Below are 22,517 nucleotides of genomic sequence, written 5' to 3'. Positions count from 1 at the left end.
GGGTGAACTGTTTTTTGCTAAATGTGGCAACTCTGAGTTGGGGATTGATTGCATATTTAGAGATTCCACAATCTGGCTAAATAACCTTTTAAGCCTACCCCTGGGTAGCATTTCATTTCAACTCAGCAGATAGTGCATTCAGATATCTAAATCCTTCACATCCTTCCAAACCAAGTTTTTTTTTTTTTAACAAATCTACCAACAATGATGCCAAGGAATCACCAGGACTCCCTAACCTCTCCAAATTCCAGAGCTTGAATTCCTGCCAAGTCTATAGAGGAGAATTACGTACAAATTACCAAGCTTTGTTGTGTCTTATGGTTTTATTTTCATGCATTTATACTTAACAGAGGAACCAGAGATCTTTGACTTTACACGCTCAAAATTTTTCAGAGTAGTTAATGCTTACTAGAGAACCAATTCTAATTTTTCCGTGTTCTGTTGTAGAAGAACAGTAGAGAGGGACGTGTCTAGCATTTGTCCTTTGGGGACTCTTCCTTGACATTAAGATAACTGCTTTCTTAAGATTTTTCCTCATTATAAAGTGACTCCTTTATCCTCAATCCATTTCTTAGGGATCTTCTATGTTCTACAGTCTGCTTAATATGCAAAAAAATGAATTATTTTTCCCACCTCTGTTCCCCCAAATTTCCCCTTTTCCTGTATTTCCCATTGCCATCCATAAAGAAACCCTAATAAGTAATCACAGACATATTCTCAATGGGCATTCTCTTTACGACCCACTATCTATCCCCATACCATATCAGTCAAATCTTTTCAGTTCCACTTCTTAAACATATCTGGGAGTGGTCCTCACACCGTCCCTTACATCCCACTATTCCTGTCTTAGCCCAGACTCTCCTGTGACATTGTCAAGCCAGTGTTTTTCAAATTTCAACATGCTATGGCTCACCTGGAGATTTTGTTAAAGATTCTGGGTGAGGTGGGACCACATAATTCTATGGGTGGAATGGGACCAGGAATTCCCATTTCTAACAAGAGATAGATTAGATTAGATTAGATTAGATTAGACTAGACTAGACAGACACATATATACTGATTCTGTTGATACAGAAACCACCTTCTGAGTAGGTTATTTTTATAAACTCCCAAGAAGTCTTCCTTCAGTTGCAATTCATCACAATATTGCTATTGTTCTTTTGGTTAAAATCTCCTTATGACTCTTTTGCCTACTGAATTATCAAAATATAAATCACCCAATCTACCATGACTGTTTCATGTCCTGTTCCTCTCCATTCCAAAGACCTACATTTTAAACACTAACCCTACTCCACTTCTTTCTGCTCCTGAAACTCTTCCCTCCCAGGGAAGAGTAGTTAATGCTTACTAGAGAAACAATTCTAATTTTTCCTTGTTCTGTTGTGGAAGAACAGTAGAGAGGGATATGCCTAGCATTTGTCCTGAAACTCTTCTCTCCCTCCCTGTACATTCCAGGTTCTTTGCCTAAGGTGTGCTTAGAGTAATCCTTGCCTGCATAACTCCTTCCTGTTGAATCCCGTATGTCATACCCTCTCTGTGAAACTTTCTATGATCCCCTCAGTATCAACCCCCAACACCCAATATGATTATCTGCACCTCGCACAATTGGGTGCCTTCACACATCACTTTCTACATATGCTGATTACTATAATATACAGGGTTCATTAGGTATTAATTACTGTTCTGTGAATGTTATGTGCCATCTTCATAACAATCCTATAAGGTAAGTACTATTCTATCCCTCACTTTATGATGACACTAAAGCACATAAAGATGACTTTGCCCAGGATCACACAGCTTATTCATGCCAGAGCCAGGTTTCAAGTCCAAAAGGTCTAGTGCTAGAATCTAACATCTTAACTATACTGCCTCTATTATCATATCTCACTTTAGTTACCAAGTTGAACTGTATGAAACTGCTGATGTTTGACAGTTTTATATCAACAAAACATCAAATCTCTTCTGAGTCAATTTTTTAAATAAATTAAGAACCATTCATGGGGAGAAGTATATCTTTTTTTGTCATAAAATCCCGTGTATTTTGCACAAGTTCTGGCACATAACTGACACTTAATTGATCTTTGTTAAGACAGTAACAGCTCCATTTTATTGAGGAGTGAATGCATGCTGGGCATTGTACCAAGTATTTTACATACATTGTCATATTTAAACCTCATTACAATCACGTACTATGCATACTATTATTTTCAAATCACAAATGATAACTCCAATGGCTCATAGAGGTGAATGCCCATAGACACACAACCAGTAATAGAGCAAAGTAATACCATAGGTATCCCTCTCCTAATAAATAAGTTGTCAGCCTTCACTGTTGAGTAGTGTGGGAAACTACAGAATATCATTTTTTGTTACCAAGTCAAACTTGAGTTGTGGTTCTAAAGATCTTGCCCACTCTAGGAAGAAGACAAACCCCTGTTAGCTTATTTTGTAATTTTCTTACTTTGAAAACTTTGAAATATACACAAAAATAGAGATGAGTGTAATAATCTCCCATAGACCCATCATCCAGCTTCAAAAATTATTTACAACTTGCCATTCATGACTGCACCTGCCCTCCCACATTTTCTTTTATTACTAAACAGCTTTAAAGTGAGTTCGAAATATTATATCATTTTACCCATAAGTTTATCAGTAGGTATTGCTAATAGATATCTTAAAATAGTTATATGATTATCACACTTAACAAAATTAATACTTCTAAATGAAATCTAATACTTGTCTATTTTTCCTTGATTGTCTCAAAAATATTCTTTTGTAGTCATATTTGAATTAAAATCCTAACAATGTATATCCCTTTCAATGGGTTGTTATGTATATTGTTTCTTTTAAAGACAATGAATGGCTCCTCCCCCTTTTCTACTTTTCTCATGACATTTATGTAGAACTGGTAGCTAGTTGTAGAAGCTTAATTAGATTTAGGTTCAGTTTTTTTTTTTTGCAAAACTTTCATATAGTGACACTATACATGTCCTGTATAATTGATTAGAATGCACATAATGTCTGGTTATCCCAAATTAGTAGATTGATGTGATGTATCAGAATTGGTAGCCTGATGCATTAATTACTCTGTGTTTGAATTTCATCAAAATAGTTTTACAGTCATAGAATTATGTTGTCAAGTGTCGATATTTTAAAGCCTTTTAAAATTATAGGTTTTTTTTGTAATTCTATAATCCCTCTGCATTTGTTAACTTGGAATTCTTATCCATTATCAAATCCCTGTTGCATCGCTCAGTAAATGGGTCAGTTTACAAATGCAAAGATATCAAACATTGCACTCAGTACTGACTTGGAGGCATATAAAAGTCTCTAGCTTTAGAAAATATTACCCATATAAGGACCAAAGGAAAAGCCCTCCATCAAACTGTAGTTGACCTAGACCTCAAGTACCAACAGGGTACTTAGTTCTTCACTCAACATTTTGGCACTGATTCAGTAAATATTTATTCTGTTGAAACTAGAATTTTTTTTTTTTTGCGCTAAGAATGAAAACTTTCTTCTATGCATATGTAAGGGATATTTGATGACATATTGCTTGATCAAAGCATGAAGCTTGGATATTTACACACATGCAAAAGAACAGAACCACAGTTAGGAGATCATAATACTGTGAAAGGAAACAAATAAAAAATAGTCTCCTCGTTGCATTAACATAGCTTACATACCAGATACATCCTTTTCTTTATGGATCTGCATGTAAGCTGCTATTTCGGGGCCTTGAGTAAAAATTTATCATTTAAATTATTTGCACAAAGCATGAGATTTTAAAAAATCATAGCGTCAGGAGGGAGAATGTGGCTAAAGAAAATACATTATTAGTTCTCCTTTGCCTATTCGTTCGAGGAAATTGGGACCCAAAGGGAGACATACAAGGGAAATTTTAAATGCTGAAAACATTTGAGAAAATAAAATTCCAGCATCTTGGTTTAGGACCAGTTATAAGCAACAGAAGTTTTTACCGTTCTCAGGACATTTACAGTTAGTATCACATAATCTGCTCTATTTACCTGTATTTAAAGGACTTATGATGACTATCAATTTTAAAGCTGTATGTTATATCCATCCCTGAAAATAGCATGGGACATTGAAGAAAACCTCACCCCTGCAATTCAGCAAGCTTATTTTCACCCACACAGATTATCTGTATTTGGTCAAATTATTTTCTATAAATATGAAGAGGTTGGACCTGATTTGGAGTAAATGATGTAAGGCCACTCCTAGCTCAGACTGCCTATGATTTTGTTAAGTGCCACACTGAAAACAAAGTACATGACTGAGATTAGTCCAGTGAAATCATGCCCTGAGCAACACTGAAAGACCATATGTTCTCCTTTAACTAAACTATATTTAGGTCGATTATGAACATCACACTCCACATAGCCACACTAGCAGGAAGCTAACCTCAGAGAGCACCTCAGAGAAATATGCAGGCTTCAGTCTGGTGGCATTGAATACCCAAAAAAGATAAAATCGGTGGCTCAAGCCTGTAATCCCAGCACTTTGGGAGGCCGAGACGGGCGGATCACGAGGTCAGGAGATCCAGACCTTCCTGGCTAACATGGTGAAATCCCGTCTCTACTAAAAAATACAAAAAACTAGCCTGGCGAGGTGGCGGGCGTCTGTGGTCCCAGCTACTCGGGAGGCTGAGGCAGGAGAATGGCGTAAACCCGGGAGGCGGAGCTTGCAGTGAGCTGAGATCCGGCCACTGCACTCCAGGCTGGGTGACAGAGCAAGACTCCGTCTCAAAAAAAAAAAGAAGAAAAAAAAAAAAGTTTGAAAAGATGTGGCATAAGTCAAAATATTTCATTATTTTGTTGCTTTATAGTTTCACACTTTTTCTTTAGTTTAAAAGTAAACTAACATCTATTTTAGTTACTGGATAAAAATGTTCTAATTTAGAATGAAACAAGGTATATGTCTGACTCATTGTGATTCTATAGAAATAGTCCCATTCTAAGGATTGCATATCAGATACACAGGTGGTTAGTCATTGTGGGCCCTGCCCACAGCCTTTTCCACAAAGAAATGTAATGCTCATAATTCTGAGGCACAGTATTTACTATAAGACCCCTGCAGAAATGATTTGACCAGAGGTGGGAACATGAACTAAAGGCAAATAATTCATACTTAGCAAGTGACCTTTGAAAGGACCGGTTATTTAAAATAAAATGAAACAGGGCTTCTCAAGAAATGGTGTCTGGAAAACCCAAAAGACTTTAAACTGTTATTTGGGGGAGATAAAATCATATTTAGAGTTGGAAATATAAGATTTGAAGCAAGCTAACAGTATAAGGGACCAGAGCCAAACCAGCTAGTAGAAAGTGTATAGTGGAGATTCATAGAAAAGCAAAGCTTCCATCAGAGATGTGTATGTGTGTGATAAAGCAGACAGTCAATAGAGAAGCCTGGATATTTCACTAAAATTTTAGGCCACATGAATCTTTATTTTAAGTGTTCTTTTTTTCTCCTTGTTTTTGAAATAATTTGAGTAAATGATGGATTTCTCTATCAGTGTTCTCCAGAGGGACAGAACTAACAGGAGATAGATAGATAGATAGATAGATAGATAGATAGATAGATAGATAGATAGATAGATAAGAAAGAGAAAAAAAGTATGAATGAATATAAGGCTATTAGGGGAACTGACTCAGATGATGAGGGAGGCTAAGTCCCACGACCCAGGCCACCTGTAAGCTGGAGTCCCTGTGATACTGGTAGCATGGCTCGGGCCAAGTGCAAAAACTTCTGAATCAGAGAAGCCAACAGTGTAATTCTTAATTCAAAGCCAAAGGCCTTCAAACTCATGGGGGCCACTGGTGTAAGTCCAAGAATTACAAGGATGGAGGACCTGGGGTTCTAATGTCTGAGGGCAGGAGAAGAGTGTCCCAGCTCCAGGAGAGAGAGAGAGACCAATTTGCCTTTCTTCTGTTTTTATTCATCCAGGGCTCCAACACATTAGATGCTGCCCACCCACCTTTAAGGTAGATCCTTACTACTTAGTCCACTCAAGCTCACATGCCAATCTCCTCTTGAAACATCCTCACAGGAGAGCCCCAAAATAATGCTTTACCACTTTCTTAGGTATTCATTAATTCAGTCAAGTGGACAATTAAAATTAATCATCACAGTCTCTGTCCATGCAACCAAAGTTAAACAACAGGTTTAATTTGGGAACGATTTCATGGTCATCCAAAAGAGAGCACCACAGTGTCATTACATAAAGAAGATTCCAATGATTCCATCTGGACAAGTGTCTGAGTCATCAGAATCGATGGTATCAAATAACTAGAGAGACTGAAGCTCCTTTGCTGGAGCCTCTATGAGAGACTCAGAAAGCACAATGCTGTTCTTACTTGGAAAGCAAAGTGGATAAGAAGGAAGCAGAACAACTGGATTCTCTTGACAGTAAAGTCCTTATCTGGCATCATTCCACCTACTTTGGAGTAATCAGGATGCCCCAAGTCAACAGAAATCCAAGGGAAACTGTCAGCACTTTAAGACACACATAGGATCCGCCATTCGTAATTCAAGGAAGAGAGTTAGGCTACAATGAGGTTTGTGGGAGAATACTAAACTAAATGAACACTTTAACACCTTTGTCATTTAATTTGTGACCCTAAAATTCACCAGGAATCAGAAATAGAAAGCCAAACCCACTGTAAAGTTGTGCTTCGCAAAATTCTCATTAAAAGCAACCATGGGCCAAGAGATAGTGTAAGTTGATTTCACTAAATATGTTGTGAGGGCACCAAAACACACCAGTGAAACACCCAAAAAAATAAAATTACAAAGTTTAAAAAGATGTGGCATAAGCCAAAATATTTCAATATTTTGTTGCTTCATAGTTTCACATTTTTTCTCTAGTATAAAAGTAAACTAACATCTACTTTGGATAAAAATGTTCTAGTTTAGAACAAAACAAGGTTTGTTATACCTAAACCCTCTCTCCTTTATATTTGAATATATGTCAGACTCATTGTGATTCTATAGAAATAGTCCCATTCTAAGGATTGCATAAGCTCTTGAATCAGATTTAGACAACAAATCTAGATTCTATGTTTCAATTTCTCTATTGACTTATGTCTTCCTTGCTTTATTTGGCTTTAAAAATACTAAGATCCTGCATTGCATGCTTAAAAGATGGGTATAAGACAAATTCTTCCCAGTGATTTTCTTTGTAAATACTCTTGAGAGAAAAGAAATTGACACTCAAATGATAGCAAAATCACATTTTGATGTTTTGAAAGGACCCACCCAGAGTGACAGTGGGCTGGAATCTATCCACCATCACTCTCTAGGTTTCTGAGAATGACCCTGAAAACTACAAGAATAATCATGAGAAAGAATACACAGGGCCACATCTGATTTGTGGTGCCATTTTATATGCCACAGGTGATTGGGCAGGAAAGAGTTCTCAACAAAAGTTCCCTATTTTATTACTACTGCTACCTCTAATCCAAAATTTAAGGGACTCCTGAAGTCTACTTGTTTACTTCCTGAGAGGACACAGTCCAGCAAATAATAGAAAAAGATTCAATAGAATAATTCCAGAACTGGCATTGTAGTATTGAATAAACATAGAGCAAAATCATTCTATGTCTCCTGCTTCTTCACTTATTTCCAGCAAAGACTGTTACAAACTCCGGTTTCTAAAAAGCACAGAGTGCATATTCTTTTTAAACTTGAGCAGTAATTGACTAGCTCTATCTAATGAGATTAAGAAAGAAATGGACCACGCTTCACCTGGATTGAGTTCTGGAATAAAAGAAAAGTATCCTGCCTTAATGAATTGCCAGTTCATAAAGCATTCAAGTGATGCTTATTCTTTTCCCTCCTTCTTGATTTTCTCTTCCCATTAGGAATTTGGAGTAAGTGTTCAATCCAGTGGGGAAGATACAGGGTTTACTAACTGAGATGGCAGCCAGGATCCCTCAGTTTGAGATATGCTTTCAACTAGGTGTTGCCAACTTTCCTTCCAGATGGCTGTTAAGCACCCACAACCTACAATCAACACAGCTTCTGGCAGCAGTTGGGAAGAGCCATGAGCAATGTCACATCCCGAGGAGAAAGCCAGCAAAATCATCCCCTGTACAGTCATTCTCAAGTACCATACACGTTCTACTTTTATTAACAGAACTATTTAGAATAGGCATGAAATTAATTTATTGCTACACTGGTTTAAGACATTTATTTTTAAAATTAATTTTGCAATGGGCTTGAATCTGTTTTGCTATTGGAGACTAGGATGGCAAACAAACAATGAAAAAGAAAGACTATGTAGCCCCATCAGAGTAAGCGAATGGCAAGGTGATTGATATTTCTGCCCAAGAAGTGAGCAGGTAGTCACAAAGCATGGGCTAAATCTATAATTTTGTGCTCTGGAGACAAGAGGAAGGATTGGAGGTGGGAAGTTTCTTAGTTTTATGCAATGGAACTGAGAGAGACATTTTATCTGTTCTTTGCATATATTCTACCCTATTCGATTTCCAACTGGCAGTGAAGAGTTCTGGCACTGGCTAACTGAAGAAGCATCACTTATTTATTTGTCTTGTGGCTGTTTTGCTCTTTTAATCTCAATGGCCCAACAATTTTTAACTAAGCTCTCTCCAGGGTTTACGGTTTAGGCAAGCCAGTTAACCACAATAAGTAGCATTCCCGAAGAATTTCTGTGTGCATTATAAGCAGACCATAGTGGCGCCTTGAACTCCAGGTAAAAAGATAAAGCATTTGCTGGAGATATATGTCTCAATATATAGAAAAGGAGGAATTTCCAAATGAGTAACCTCTTCCCCAAACCAGAATCACTCCAAAGAAATTTGACTTCTCCTAAAATCCTTTCCCTTTACCAGCTCTCATACTAGCTCTCCACATTTTTCACACCATATTGCTCATAGTCAGAAAGTGCTTCCAAGTCTTGTTTCAATCCCTTCTGCATCTTCCTTTCCTATGTCATCAATAAAAATGGTAACATCGACATATTATACTTTCATAAGTTTGCATTGCTGTAATGGAATACACCAATTCCGTTGCTCATTCTAGGCTCTAATTAGGAGCACATATATCCAAATTCTTATTTAGTGGGCATTCTCAAAGAGCTCTAAGAATTCAGACACAATGACTGAATATAACCTACATAAAATTAGGCTGATTTTTGCCTTAAGACACAGTTTCTTCTTTTTTAAAATACACAACAATGTTTTTCTTCTCTAATTAAATAGTGCAGTACACTAGAAATCAGAGAAAGAATCCAAGGGCCCAAAGTTTAGAACAGGATCTGGCAGTTTTCTTTGCAATGTGTGATAGAGAATTGGTTTCATTTTGACCTCCTGAGGTTTGACTAATTCTGTTACAGATTTGGAAGTCAATGTTCTATCTTGCATATAAAGTCAAAAAAGATTTAATTCAAATAAAAAGCAGAACTAAGTATATATATGCTTATTGGTTGGAATTCATAACTTAGTTATCTACTGGAGCCATTTCTAAAACATGATGTTAGAGCCGTATTTGTTTTTACTTTTGATGGCATCTTTTCTGCTTATAGAGATAATACATGTCATTTTTTAATTCAGAAAAAATGTATAAAGTCATTGATATTCTCACCACCCAGAGATAGAGATATGTTTGTCCAATCTTTTTTAATATATACACATACCAATACACATTTTTAAACAACAGTAGCTTATACTACACGTATTTTTTTATACCATGAGCATTCCCCATTTATATTAAACATTATCCTGATATTCCATCAACTGCATTTATTTTTAGATTTATTTTAAAGTTTCCATTTAACATCACTCAAGCACAGGAATGTGTTAGTCATTAAAGAATATCTGTAAAAATCACATTTAAGAAACTTATGGTATAAAGAAAAGAAAAGAAAAAAAAAACTCATTTCATTATCACCAGTGCTGAATTCAGAGTTATGGAAGAAAAGGAAAGTAAGTTAATCAATAGCTTCAAGGAAATGAATCAACCATTAAAAATCATGAACTTACAAAGCTCTCTTTTTTAAGGCATCTCTTTTGCTGAAGTACTTTTGTTAATATTATTCATCTGCCTGGAATAGACATCAGCCCCTCTGCCTAGCTCAATCCTATGGGTTTTTTGAGGATCAATATTTTCCATCTGGCCTTTCCAACTGTTCCAACCTCTTCTTAAAAAGCCTCTTCTATCTCTTGGGAGGAAGTTGAAGTATAATGGTTACGAATATAAGGTTGATCTTGAGCAAATTAAAATTTAAGGTTTCTGTGCCTCCAGTTTCCTATCTGTAAAATGGTAATAAAATATTCCCTTCCTCACAGGGTCATTACAAGGATCATAAGTCAATAGCATGTCAAGCACTTAAAATGGTACCTGGAACAGTGTAGATATTCAATAAATGATAAGTGCTGTTATCTGTAACTCTCTTTTGGATGCTTAATACTGCTTGACCATAGTAACCATTTCACTATGTGTACATATATCAAAACATCATGTTGTTAAATATAAACAATACTTTTTTTAAAAATCACATACTGCTTTGTTCTTTTGGTTCTCGGCAACATTTTTCCCATTGTTTGCCCATTTTCTGCAGTTTTATTCTTTTGGCACCACTCTCTTTTTATGTAAATACCTAAATTTTTCCCTGCCTGATGCTCTACACTTTTTTTCTCTTTTCTTCCTGTTGAGAACTCATGGACCTTTACAAAACCTCATTATGGCCTCTAATCATCTAAGGCTTTTAACTGTCAGCCTGGAGTTAGGGAGTAGTCTAGCAGAAAAGTCAGCCTCAAAAGATTCAGTCTGTGAATCTGTTTCTGCCAACAGGCTCCCTATACCATGTGACTCGACCCATTTTATAATCTTTGCTCATTTGTTTTCACCCTTGGGCTGAATGTCTCAGGGCATCTCTCAGGTGGCAGTTGAGCCGAAAACAAAATGTACTACTACATTCTTTGGTACACTATTCTAATTACTGAAAACAGCCCAGAGGGAGGGAGGGAGGGAAAGAGAAAGAGAGAGAAAGAGAAAAAAAGAGAAAGAGAAAGAGAAAAAGAGAGAAAGAGTAAAAGAGAGGTGTGTGTGTGTGTGTGTATGTGTGTGCGCGCGCGTGCGTGTGTGTGTGTGTGTCATACAGGCTTCCCTCATCTCCAAAACTGAGTGTTATAAGAAGTAAGGAGACCCTACCTAAGGGCAATTTGCTACACAGCTAGCTCAGCAGTTGTGAGTGGTTCTCCCTCACCAACCAAATCTCCTTGCTAGAATCATTTTTCTCTTTTAGAGTTTCAAAACACCAAAGCTCAAGGAACCATTGAGTTACAAGTATCAGAGCCCAGCTGAGTCCCTGTGTGTGCATCTGTGCATCCTACTGGGAGAGTATATAGAATTCCCGTAGTTATAATTGGTGCTGCTGCCCTTCGGCTTAGAATTGCATTACTTGAAAAGCAGAGGGGTTGCTGTTGTACTTATGATCATTAATATTTCAATCCAGAGGGGCCTGTTTCCTAAACCCTAGGAGAGGTAACAAAGGTTAGCATGGTGAAACTCAGCCAAAATGCTGTAACCTGCAGCCAGATGTGTTATGAATAACAATGTGTGGAAGAAATAATACAACCAGATAAGGAGAACAAGCTTCTAGTGTTAAAAACCTTAGCAAATTGAGGTTTTGTTTAAGTATGTGGGAGCTAAATGCCAAAGAAAAGCCCCCTGACCTAAGCAGCTTGCTGAAAGTGGCTGCACATAATTCAACAACTCTGCCAGGAAAGTTACACACAAAAGGTTGAGAAAAGCTGATCCAATAGATCAACTAATGGCTTGGAAGGAAGTTACAGAACCAGATGTCTCATCCCAGGCTCCTCTTCTTCTCCCGCTTCCTCGACTTTCCCTTAGGGCCCCATTGCCTTGGAAAAGAAATTTGACTTACACACTGCAGAAAGGGTAATAAATAGTTGCCAACAACCTGCTATTGGAGGGCATAACAGTAATAATGTGGATTCAAGTAAGTGGCTGCTTCTGAAATGAGAGCATCCCTATGACCACAGAGTATACTCCCTTGCAGTCTGTCACATCAAACAAAATCATAAAGATCAGACTACCTTTTTTTCTAGAATTAGTGTGCGTTCTTTAGAGAGTCCATGTTCAGCTCCTCTGGTTTTCAAATGTCAACAGTCTTTGAGATACCTAATGCCAAGGAGTAAAGCATATCTGCATTATAACATGAGAAGGTTGGGTCTGAGAAATCAAACTTCACGGCTTATAATTTTTTGATAATACTAGACTTCTACATATGCTATTATTTTTATATGACCTGACTATACTATGAATATTGAAATTAAGTGGATTATTCAAGATGTGCAGAAATGAGTTACATTAACCTTTCAAGTAGAATTCTGGTTTTGTAGCTGAGGCATCAAAGTAAAATGAAAGGGAGTCCTTCTTTGTTTTCTTCATAAATAATGCCTAAAGATGGCAAATGCATGGCTCTACCATTACCACTTTTCTCTCCCTACTTCACGGTAGATATCAATAATCAATTCTGGCAATCTTTCATGTCAGCCTAGTTGTAATTTCAGAAAACCAACACTCCCAACAACAACTACAAATGGATCAGATTTGGAGGCAAGTTGACTACTGACCCAGCATGCTATGCCTACTTCAAATTGGTGACATCATGATGACTCATTCTGTGGTGACACATTTGAGTTTCTATGACTGAAATCCATGTCTATGTAGCATTATCTTGAAGGAAAAATATAAGGTGAAGTTTACAGACCTAAGTCTATAAGGTCTACACTTGGCTGTGCTAAGGCACCAGACCCACCCCCAGCCTTCTATCAACACTGAAGGGATTAGTAGCATCTAACTGAGGAAAAAAGCTCATGTACCTATTAACTTAGTGCGGAAAGTTTTAGGGAACTCAGCTAAGACAAAAATGAGTGTTCTCAGCATAATTAATCTCTGTGTCTTAAGAAAGTAGGGAGAAAACAGGAACCAAAATAATTTATATTTTTATTGGACATCCAAATAATGAGTTTGTCTGGTATTTATGAATTTTAATGAAAACACCTAAGGCAAAAGCATGTCCTACCAATTTAAGGGAAATTGTAAATACAGATCTTCTAAGACACTGGGGAGGTGACAGAAGAAAGAAATGACTTTTCTTTTTCAATCAAATTAAGAGTTTTTTGTATGTTCATATTAATATTCTAAAATTAGATTCCAGCGGGGTGTGGTGGCTCATGTCTCTAATCTTAACAATCTGGAAGGCTGAGGTAGGAGAATCACTTGATACCAGAAGTTCAAGACCAGCCTGGGCAACATAATGGGACCTTGTCTCTTAAAAATTTTTTAAATTAGCCATACATGGTGCCTATAGTCCCAGCTACTCAGGAGGCTCAGGTGGAAGTCACTTTAGCCCAGGAGTTGAAGGTTATAGTAAGCTAAGATCATGCCACTGCACTCCAGCCTGGGCAACAGAGCAAGACTCTGTCTCAAAATAAAATAAAATAAAAAGATCCCAAAATTAGGATGTAATCAATATTCTATTGTTTTTAACTTTATCCTGCAGTTCACTATACTTTCAAAAACAGATCAAAACAAACAAACTATAGCAAGGTAATCAACAGAAAGGATGGCAGTCATCTATGAAACAAAATGAAAAGCAATCAAGACAGGTAGGCAATTTAAACAATCGATTCTAACTAGAAAATACCTCGAAATCTGCTGTAGGCTGATGAAACTTAATTTAAAAATAACAAGGAGAAATGAAAACTTATTAAATATCAGTAACAATCACATAAAAGGAAAAGGTTGGGCTCATAGGTGACTTGAGTATATGAGATATAAGAATCTAGCTCAGTATGGAGCCACATTCAAAGGTTTAAAGAACTAAACCTACTCGTAAGAAAAGGCTCTAAGAACAAAGAAAGAGACCGCACTGGAAGCATTGTTAATAGATATCATTTTCTGTAATATCTAAGCTTTATTGGTTCCAGTGTCTCCTAGACATTAAAAAGATAAAATTAAAAGCCTACTTTACTGTAAACCATTTACTAATATTCTCTCCCAAGCCCCAGCTGCTCTAATTCTTCAAGTCTAACCGGATGTCCAGTGGCACCTAAGAAAAACACTCTGGAAGAATTACAATTCACTTCCATTACCTACAGTAGCTCCCACCTCCCACAAAGACCTGTTAATGTTTGCCAAAAAAAAAAAACAAACAAAAAAAAAAAACCCACAGATAAAATGTGTCACTGAAAAAAAAAAAACCCAAATAAACAGATAAAATTTTGACTCATGAAAGCTGATAATAAAGAAACCCATATAAAACCTAAATGTTGTTCATACATAAATTTCATTGAAATCTCTCTCAGATTTTATTAAGAAAATATCAAATTAGGGAGGACAGAAGACAAATTTTAATAACAAGCCTTTTTATGTGTGTGAAGTGCTTTGAACCTTTTTTTATGATAGGACTGTGGGGGCAGAGAAGATAATGGTCTACACAGAAGAGATTAAGTACATTCAAAGCTGGGGATAAACTAGGAGGAACTGATCAGAAAGTAAAGAAGCAATTGCCTGGATTGACTTTCTGTATGCCTTTACATGGTACTAAATCTGCAGAATGTTTTTGCACAAGGAGGAAAATATGGGGTCCAGCATTCTACTGAATCCTGAAAAGTGAGCTGAGCAGTTTATGTCGCTGTATATGAGTGATGTGAGAGATGAATTTCATTGGAGGTTTGTCCTGCCTTTAGAGGGTAGCAGCTACTCGAGAAGGAAATGTTTTTACTGCACCAGTTCTGTGTAACATTCAAAATACCATTAACGGAAATAACACTGGGTAAAACCCTATGACTGCTCGGTACATTACACACAGTAAATTATTCTGTCATCGAAACCCTTAAAGGCAATTGTCATTAGCTCTATTCTACAAACCAAGAAACCAGACCCTGAGGGGAGGGGTCAATAACTTACCCAAGATTAAAAGGATTGCAAAGGAGTAGGTAGGATTTTGACCAACTCTGTCACAGGACCCAAAGCAAGCATAACCCCAGTATACCATGCAAGCCTCCTTCTGAAGGTTTTAAAGGAAGGTGTTGATTGACATTGTTATGAGATATTTGAGATTGAGCCTGCCTTAGGAAGAAGGGTCTAATCATGTTGTTGTTGTTGTTGTTGTTAACATTTAAGCATTTACAATGCATGCCCTTTTAAGACTAACAAAAGCCTAGGACGTACCCACGTGAACAATGCTGTATCACAAATCACAGAGGTTTCAACTATCCCATAAGCACATGTATGGACCCAAACACAGGTTCTTAATCTCTGGACAAGTGACCACTGGTATTTCTCGTATCTCTGTGCTACATTACAATGTCTCATTCTATGTAGTCATTGACTAGGAAACAGGAGAGTTAAGCATATGTGTTATGAATTTAGACGACTTCAATTCATATCCTGCCTTTGCCTCTTAATAGTTATGACCTTGAGCAAGGTACATTACCTCATTGGATCTGTTTCTTCATCTGGAAAGGGGACAGGAATAAATGTCTGACCCACAAGTTGTGAGAATCAAATGAGAAATCATGTATGAGCCCTTTAGCCCATGCCTGACACACAGTAAGCATTAAATAAATGTTAACTATCATCACTGGTTTGAAAAGAAGTCACTACCAAGGAGTTTCCATGCTTTATGTAATGTGACTTTGTGTAGTTTTATTAGTAACACAACATGTAGCCGTCCGTATTTTCCAAATACCTATGTTTAAAACAAGTGTGGTTTTCTGCAATACTAACTTGTTACTCCCCCATAAAGATATAGGGTTTGTTTCTGATGATGTAATGTTGTGTCAGTTCTAGACATACATAGTCCTTAACTGGCCAGTTAGTTTTTACTTTCTGCCTGTTGGAGCATTCTTGGAACTCACTGATCACTCTGTAAGAAAGCACAAGCAACCTGGTGGAGCGGCCCACATGAAGAAATCAAAGCCCCCAGCCAACACTTGCAGCTGAACTCCCAGCAGACAACCAGAGCCAACTTGACAGCCAGGTGAGTGAGCAATCTTGGAAGTAGATGCTCCAGACTCAGTAGAGAGAAACTCCAGCTAATATCACATGCAACAGAGTTGAGCAATTACTTCCAAACCCTGCTAAATGGCAGATGATTGTTGTGTCAAGTCACCAAATTTGGGAATAGTTTGTTATGCAGCAGTAGACACCCAGAACACAGCACTCTGTGTAATCATCCTCTTCCATTTTCCTGATGCTCACCTTCTCTGAGCGGGGGCCCATCATAAAGATATTTCTTAGTTTTGGATCAACAGCCATAGCACGTGCTGAGTGCCTGCTGTTTGCCAGTCACTGGCCTATCCTGGGTGGAGGCAAGAAGGAAGAACACAACCACATGAGTAAACATGTTCCTCCCCTCAAGAACCTATATAATAGTTGGAGAGAATCACTGTCCATAGTTACCAAATATTTAACCCCAATGCAAATTATACAGTCTAAACTAGATCCATTTGTTCCAAATACAGATAGAAGGATAAGCGGGGGCATAGTACATAGACAAGAGAAGCTTAGATACGAAATGCTGCCCCAAGAGTTATATGTAAGCCAGATTTTTTAAGATAAAAAATATAAAGTAGACGCACAGGAATCAGGCAGAGAATATATTCAGTAAGTGAGAAATAACAAATGCAAAGGTTCAAAACTAGTAATGAACAAGTTATAGCCAAGATCTGTGAAGGAAACTGCCTAAATTCTAGCAGAGGGTCCTTGCCAAGAAGAACAAAGAAATGAGGTTGGGGAGATTGTACAAGAGGTCAACAAAGCTCTACTCCAAGCTTTTACAACCTGGCGTGCTTTGGCCTTGGGAAAGTTTTTCTTTTCTCCTTTCAGAAAGAAGCCTCCTCTCCAGTCCTCAAAGACAAGCTGCCTGAAAAATGACTTAGGTGCTTCTGTCATATAATGCTTGGTCTCTTTACAAACTGGCTTGCTGTGTTTTACTCAGCAGTCTGTGTCATCTCTTTTGTGGAATCAGGATTGTTCAAAATCTACTCGTATCTTCTGCCTGGTGTCTTCTGTCAGAGGTGTCTAAGCGGATTCCTTACACATCCATCAAAGAGACACACTTCAAAATGGGAACTAAAAGCAAAGTGACCATATCAATAAAAACTGATTCACAAATGCTGCCGCCAATGGAGTGCTGAGCAGAAAATAACTCCCACTGGACTTCAGTCTATCAGTTGTGTGTTAGTTTTCCCCAACCAGTGAACTGTATTCACTCCTGACCATTCGAACCACAGGTTCTTGACACCAGCATATCTGGGTAGCATTCAGTCCTTTCATTCAATGCCTTTTATTGAGGACCTACACATTTTCAGAAAAAAAGCCAAACCACACTGCCTTCCAAGGACTGCCCTTCCCTACTATCAAGCTCTGACAGAAGATGACATCTAGGTGTGTCTTGATCCAAAAGAGACTTAACACCCCTGTGATTCAAGACGTCATGGTGATTTCCATCAATTCGATATCCCTCTCTAAAATTCTAATGGGATCAAGAAAAAATTTAAACTGGAATTAGAAAAGTTAAGGTCTTGATTGTTTCATTTTTTAAATCCTTAAAGTCTCGTTTCACATACTATTACAAACATAATTGTTCTGGTGAAGACTGTATTATTTCAAGCAAAGAACCTTCCTAAAGAATGGAAGGACTTCATACTTAAAAGGCCAAAGAATTCAGGAAATAGATCAGCTATGTTCTGTTTTTTAACACTAAAACAGGTATCTCTAGTGTCTCTTTTCTACCCAAATACTACTTTGCTTTTCCTGAAACGTGAACATAAGAAAGGATGTGGAAGTATGTGGAAAACATAAATAACACATATTAATGTACTAAGAGCCTTTCTATTATAAATGTATTTATGGACTGCAGTTCAGGATACTGAGGACTGCAGCTCATTTACCCAACCAAATACACCCAAAAACATGTACAATCCCATAAGCACAACATTCTTGGTTTCAAATCCTAAGAGCACTGACAGGCTCATTCTGATGGATGTGAGTCAATCTCATACCATGTGGCCGGTATTGCTCCTCCTCTGACGAGTACATCACCCCCAGGTTTGGATCACATCTGTCTCATTAGACTGAAGGATTGCCCCTGGCTATTATTGTATTTTAGACAACTTTGGTGTCATCCTAAATGCCTGAAGGTTAACACCTAAGCAATGATAGTATCGAACATTGGCATAGTCTTATTTTTTTGTTTTCTTCCATCATGTTGTAAGCTCCTGGGTCCCACATCTTGTTGAGACCAAGATCTTATTTAGCTCTTAACAAGCATAACTCCACCTATAATCAATTTGTGTACCTCTTACTGCACAGATTAAAACCACCCCTCAGCCACTGACATAACCATTTCAGCTTTCTAGAGATTCAATACGAAATTCCACAGTTAAATCAAAGGATTATTTTCCTAAGAAATGTTCTTGGAAATAAATATAATTGAAAAATTTTTCCAATGCCACAGGAAATCTCAACACTCATTAGAGAATTATGTGATGATTTGGAATTAGTAATATATCTCAACTTGGGGAAACCTGTAGTTTGTTTTATTTTTATCAAACAGAACAAATGATTACACTGATCATGACTCAAGATGATGTTTTCAAACCAAGGGTATTTGAACATCTTAGCCTGATGGGACTTGGTGATTCTTTAAATCTGTGGAGATAAATTAGCTGGAAGATTTAAGGAAAAGACAGTATTGGGTGGATAGATGAAACTAGAGATGTACTGCCACATATATTCTAAATTATTACCCTGAGAAAGTTTGCTGGGTAAAAGTGCCTCCATTTCCTTAAGGCCCATTCTGAATTAAGGCCAAAACCTGGGTATCTTCCTCATAAGTCAACTAGTCATAAAACTAGCCTAGGCTTCAAGTCAAGACTATGTCAAATAATATTTAATCCAACAAGCATTTATTTACTAATGATTATGTACCAGCCAATTTATGCTCCATCACTTTAAATATAGAAAATTATGAGATTGTTTCTGGTTTTCTAATATACAGAATATGCCAAAAAAATGCCCACCACCTTCCTCAGAAAAAAAAATACGAAACTTTTATTAAAAGCTACCAAATTTCCTTTGGAATATAAATTTTTAAACACCAATGAAGACAAAACGGGTTTGCCCACTGGAATTCACTTTCCATTCAATCCGTTAAGGATAGAGAAATAAATTTGTTTGTCCAGCTCTGCTTTTTTTCTTTTTCAGCCAAAGAGAATCTGTACAATTTCCAAACACAGCTTCACTAAAAACTGCTTTTCATTTTCTCTTTGCTTCTAGTCAAGTTTTATAAAAGGGATCATTGGAGGGGAATTTGGTGCACATGTGCTCTCTTTCTTCCTTCTTCCATTTTGTGGCTGTATTTAGTTTTTGTAAAAATGACTGACTTCCTAAATAATGGACCTTTATTACTCTTCAATACACTTCATACATGACCATTAATGCCTGCACTTTTAAAAAGGAAAAAATAATTTCTTCCAATCTGATTTGCTTAAAATGTATTACATAATGTCCTGAGATGTAATCTCCTAGGCAAAGAGTAAATACAAGCAGATTTCAATTAAGGGTAGTTGAATGGTGACATTGAAGGAATTGTAGAAATAAATACAGTGCAGTAATCATGCAAAAATGAAAACCAAAACAAATTGAATATTTTTCTGTGCCCTTACATCCAAGAGAAAAACTTGACAGCACACAGCATATGTTTAAATTGTAGAACTGATTGCCCATTTTAGAGTGAAAACAGTTCAAGAAATCATAACTCTACACAGCACAAGGTTAAAGCTATTTAAAATGCAAAAGCCAGGGAAATGGTACCCATATTACCTGGTATTTTTGCCATTTATGTACCCAGGGGCAGACATGTTTATCTTCCATCTTGACATCTGATTGCTGTGCTAATGCCATTTAAAACCAGATAGAAGAAAATTATATTCTCCTAAGAGGTTGACTGATTCTTTTCTTTAAAGAAAAGAAAAAAAAATAAAGATAGCCATTTTGATTCAAACAAAGTGCTACAAAGAAACCTCTGGGTATAAATCGCATCAGGCCTCTATAATTTTTGCTTGCTTTCGGTTATTGCTGGGATAATTGCATAGGAACACTATTTGTGTAATTGTCAGCAGTAGTACTCCTGGACCAAGGACCAAGCCCTCCTGCAGATTTCTACAAACCATTACTCTCCTTACAGTTTGTGTGGTTTTGGTGTGGGGTGTTTTTTGTGTGTTTTTTTTGTTTTTTGTTTTTTGTCTTTTGGTTTTTTCTGCAGATAATTGGAGTTAAGCCAAATAGAATTATTGTTCCCAGACTTGGGAAGATTCACATTAATTTCTGAAAAGTACAGACAAATTTTGCAGCCAAGCAAACTGTGTCTTTTCTTTAAGAAAAAAGAGACACCAGAGGATTTAGGGGAAAAAATGTTCAAAGAATATGTACATCTTTAAAGCTATAGATCTACTTGATCAAATTGAAAGCTGACTTGGTGAACAAGGTCAAGAAAACTATTAGACTGTTTAACCTAAAATGGTTGGACATGGAGAAAAAATATTTGACGATATTTGCACAATTCTGTTTTCTTGCTCATTTGTTTGCTCTTCAAAGTCGTTACAATGCACTGTAGGAATTCAGAAGCAATGAGCAGTTAGAGTAGTAAATAAGACTTAGGAATGAAACATATTTCTAAGTCTTATTTTAAAAGAATGTTATTCTGTTTAAAAAAGAATGGGTTTCCCTTCTTCCAAAATTGTAAAGGATAATTTCCTCAAAATTGTAAAAGTTAACTGTAAAGGATAATTCTTATTTAAACAGAATATTTTACCATGTTCCAAAATCGTAAAGGATAATTCTGCATTATTTATAATTCATCACCATTTTATAAGACATTATAAACATGTTATTTGTTTCACCTAAATCTTTCCACATACCTCATTTTAAAAAGTCTGGCTGAATTTTATGTAGTAAAGGAAAACTTTTAAACTCCTTGTGAAGTTGATTGGCATTTAGCATGTTTTGCTTTAACCAAGTTTGTTCAGAATTCATCATTTTGATCATAACATACAGTAGCAAACACTTCTTTTGTTTTTTGGAATCACTTAAAGTATTATTAAAATCATACATTACAATATCATCATTAGAATGTATAATGTTAATCTATAAATAACATTTGCAAGTAATTATTTCACAATATACTGTTGGGTAAAAATGTGTAATAGAAAGCATCCTATATGACATGATTGCATAGTATAGGTTTTTTCTGAAAGGTAGAATTTTGGAGCTATCTTATTTTTAGCTTTCCTTCTTTGGATATTTTATTTATTTATTTATTTTATTATACTTTAAGTTCTAGGGTATATGTGCACAACGTGCAGGTTTGTTACATATGTATACTTGTTTAATATGTTAGATCTTAGACAAAGGATATGAGTTGATAATTCATTTGTAAAAGAGGAAACACAGATGACAAATAGTTTAAAAATAGAAATTGAATAGGGTATAATAGTTGACCTACTAAATTAACCAGACATTTTTAATGATAATCTTTAATCTTTTGAGGATCTCATGAGACAGAAATCCTTTTGCACTGCTGATAGAATTTTTTAAAAACTAAGATATTTCAGTAAGACAATTTCTACATATTCGAAATTTTATTTAAAACTGTACATTCTTTGAAGACAAATGCCTATCCTAAGAAAGACTATCCTAAAATTAATTTTTTTAAATTCAAGTGTAAAAATATGTGTTATTCAAAATTGAAAACATCTGTATACAATCTAATTGTTCAACAGTAGGAGCATGTAGAATAAATTATGGTACAATCTGCGATAGGTTATTATCCACCCATTAAATGGCATTTTCAAATTTAAAATTTAAAAATATGTAACAATCTGGAGAACTATTTACATTAAGTGAAATACAAGATCCAAAATTGCAGATGCATGTGGTTCAAAACTTGTTATAGATATAACTATAGCTGTAAATATAGAAAAATGTTAACTGAGAGTTTCTGAATGGTGGGACTATAAATAATTCCTATTTCCTCTTTAAGCTGGTATTATGGCTTATTTTGCATATAATATTCAAGAGTTATTATTTCTGATATAAAGTAGTACTATTTTTAAAAGTCAATGAAAAACAGAAGCACTATTCTTCCCAATAAGTCATGGGAAGAGTTTGTAGGATTGCCCATGTGTCTTTGCCTCTGAAAAAAGACTTCAGGGATAAAAGTGCAGGCTCACTCTATAACAGTGGAACCCAGGGTTTGAATAGTAAGATCCTTTTGGAATGTCATTTAAAATATATTATCAAATTTGTTTTGAGTTGAGGTTGTTGGTGAAGTTATTACCATAAGCCAGATCCCAGCAACCCCCCTTTTGCCCCCAGGCGTTTCATGTTCTGTCACTTCCCTCTGGAATCACTAATTGTATCCAAGTCATCTCTATCCC

The 22,517-nt window shown here is 36.4% G+C and overlaps 1 protein-coding gene across 2 annotated transcripts in view; it reads right to left on the bottom strand.

Annotated features, from left to right (window-relative positions):
* LOC105475580 (neurexophilin 1) overlaps positions 1-22,517 on the bottom strand; it is a 337,138-nt gene that overhangs the window by 197,557 nt on the left and 117,064 nt on the right. The gene's annotated exons all lie outside the window — the stretch shown is intronic.

Source organism: Macaca nemestrina, chromosome 4 (assembly GCF_043159975.1).
Source record: "Macaca nemestrina isolate mMacNem1 chromosome 4, mMacNem.hap1, whole genome shotgun sequence".
Classification (NCBI taxonomy): Eukaryota; Metazoa; Chordata; class Mammalia; order Primates; family Cercopithecidae; genus Macaca; species Macaca nemestrina.
The sequence above is the reverse complement of the archived record's forward strand: the minus strand, read 5'-3'. Positions and strand labels throughout refer to the sequence as shown.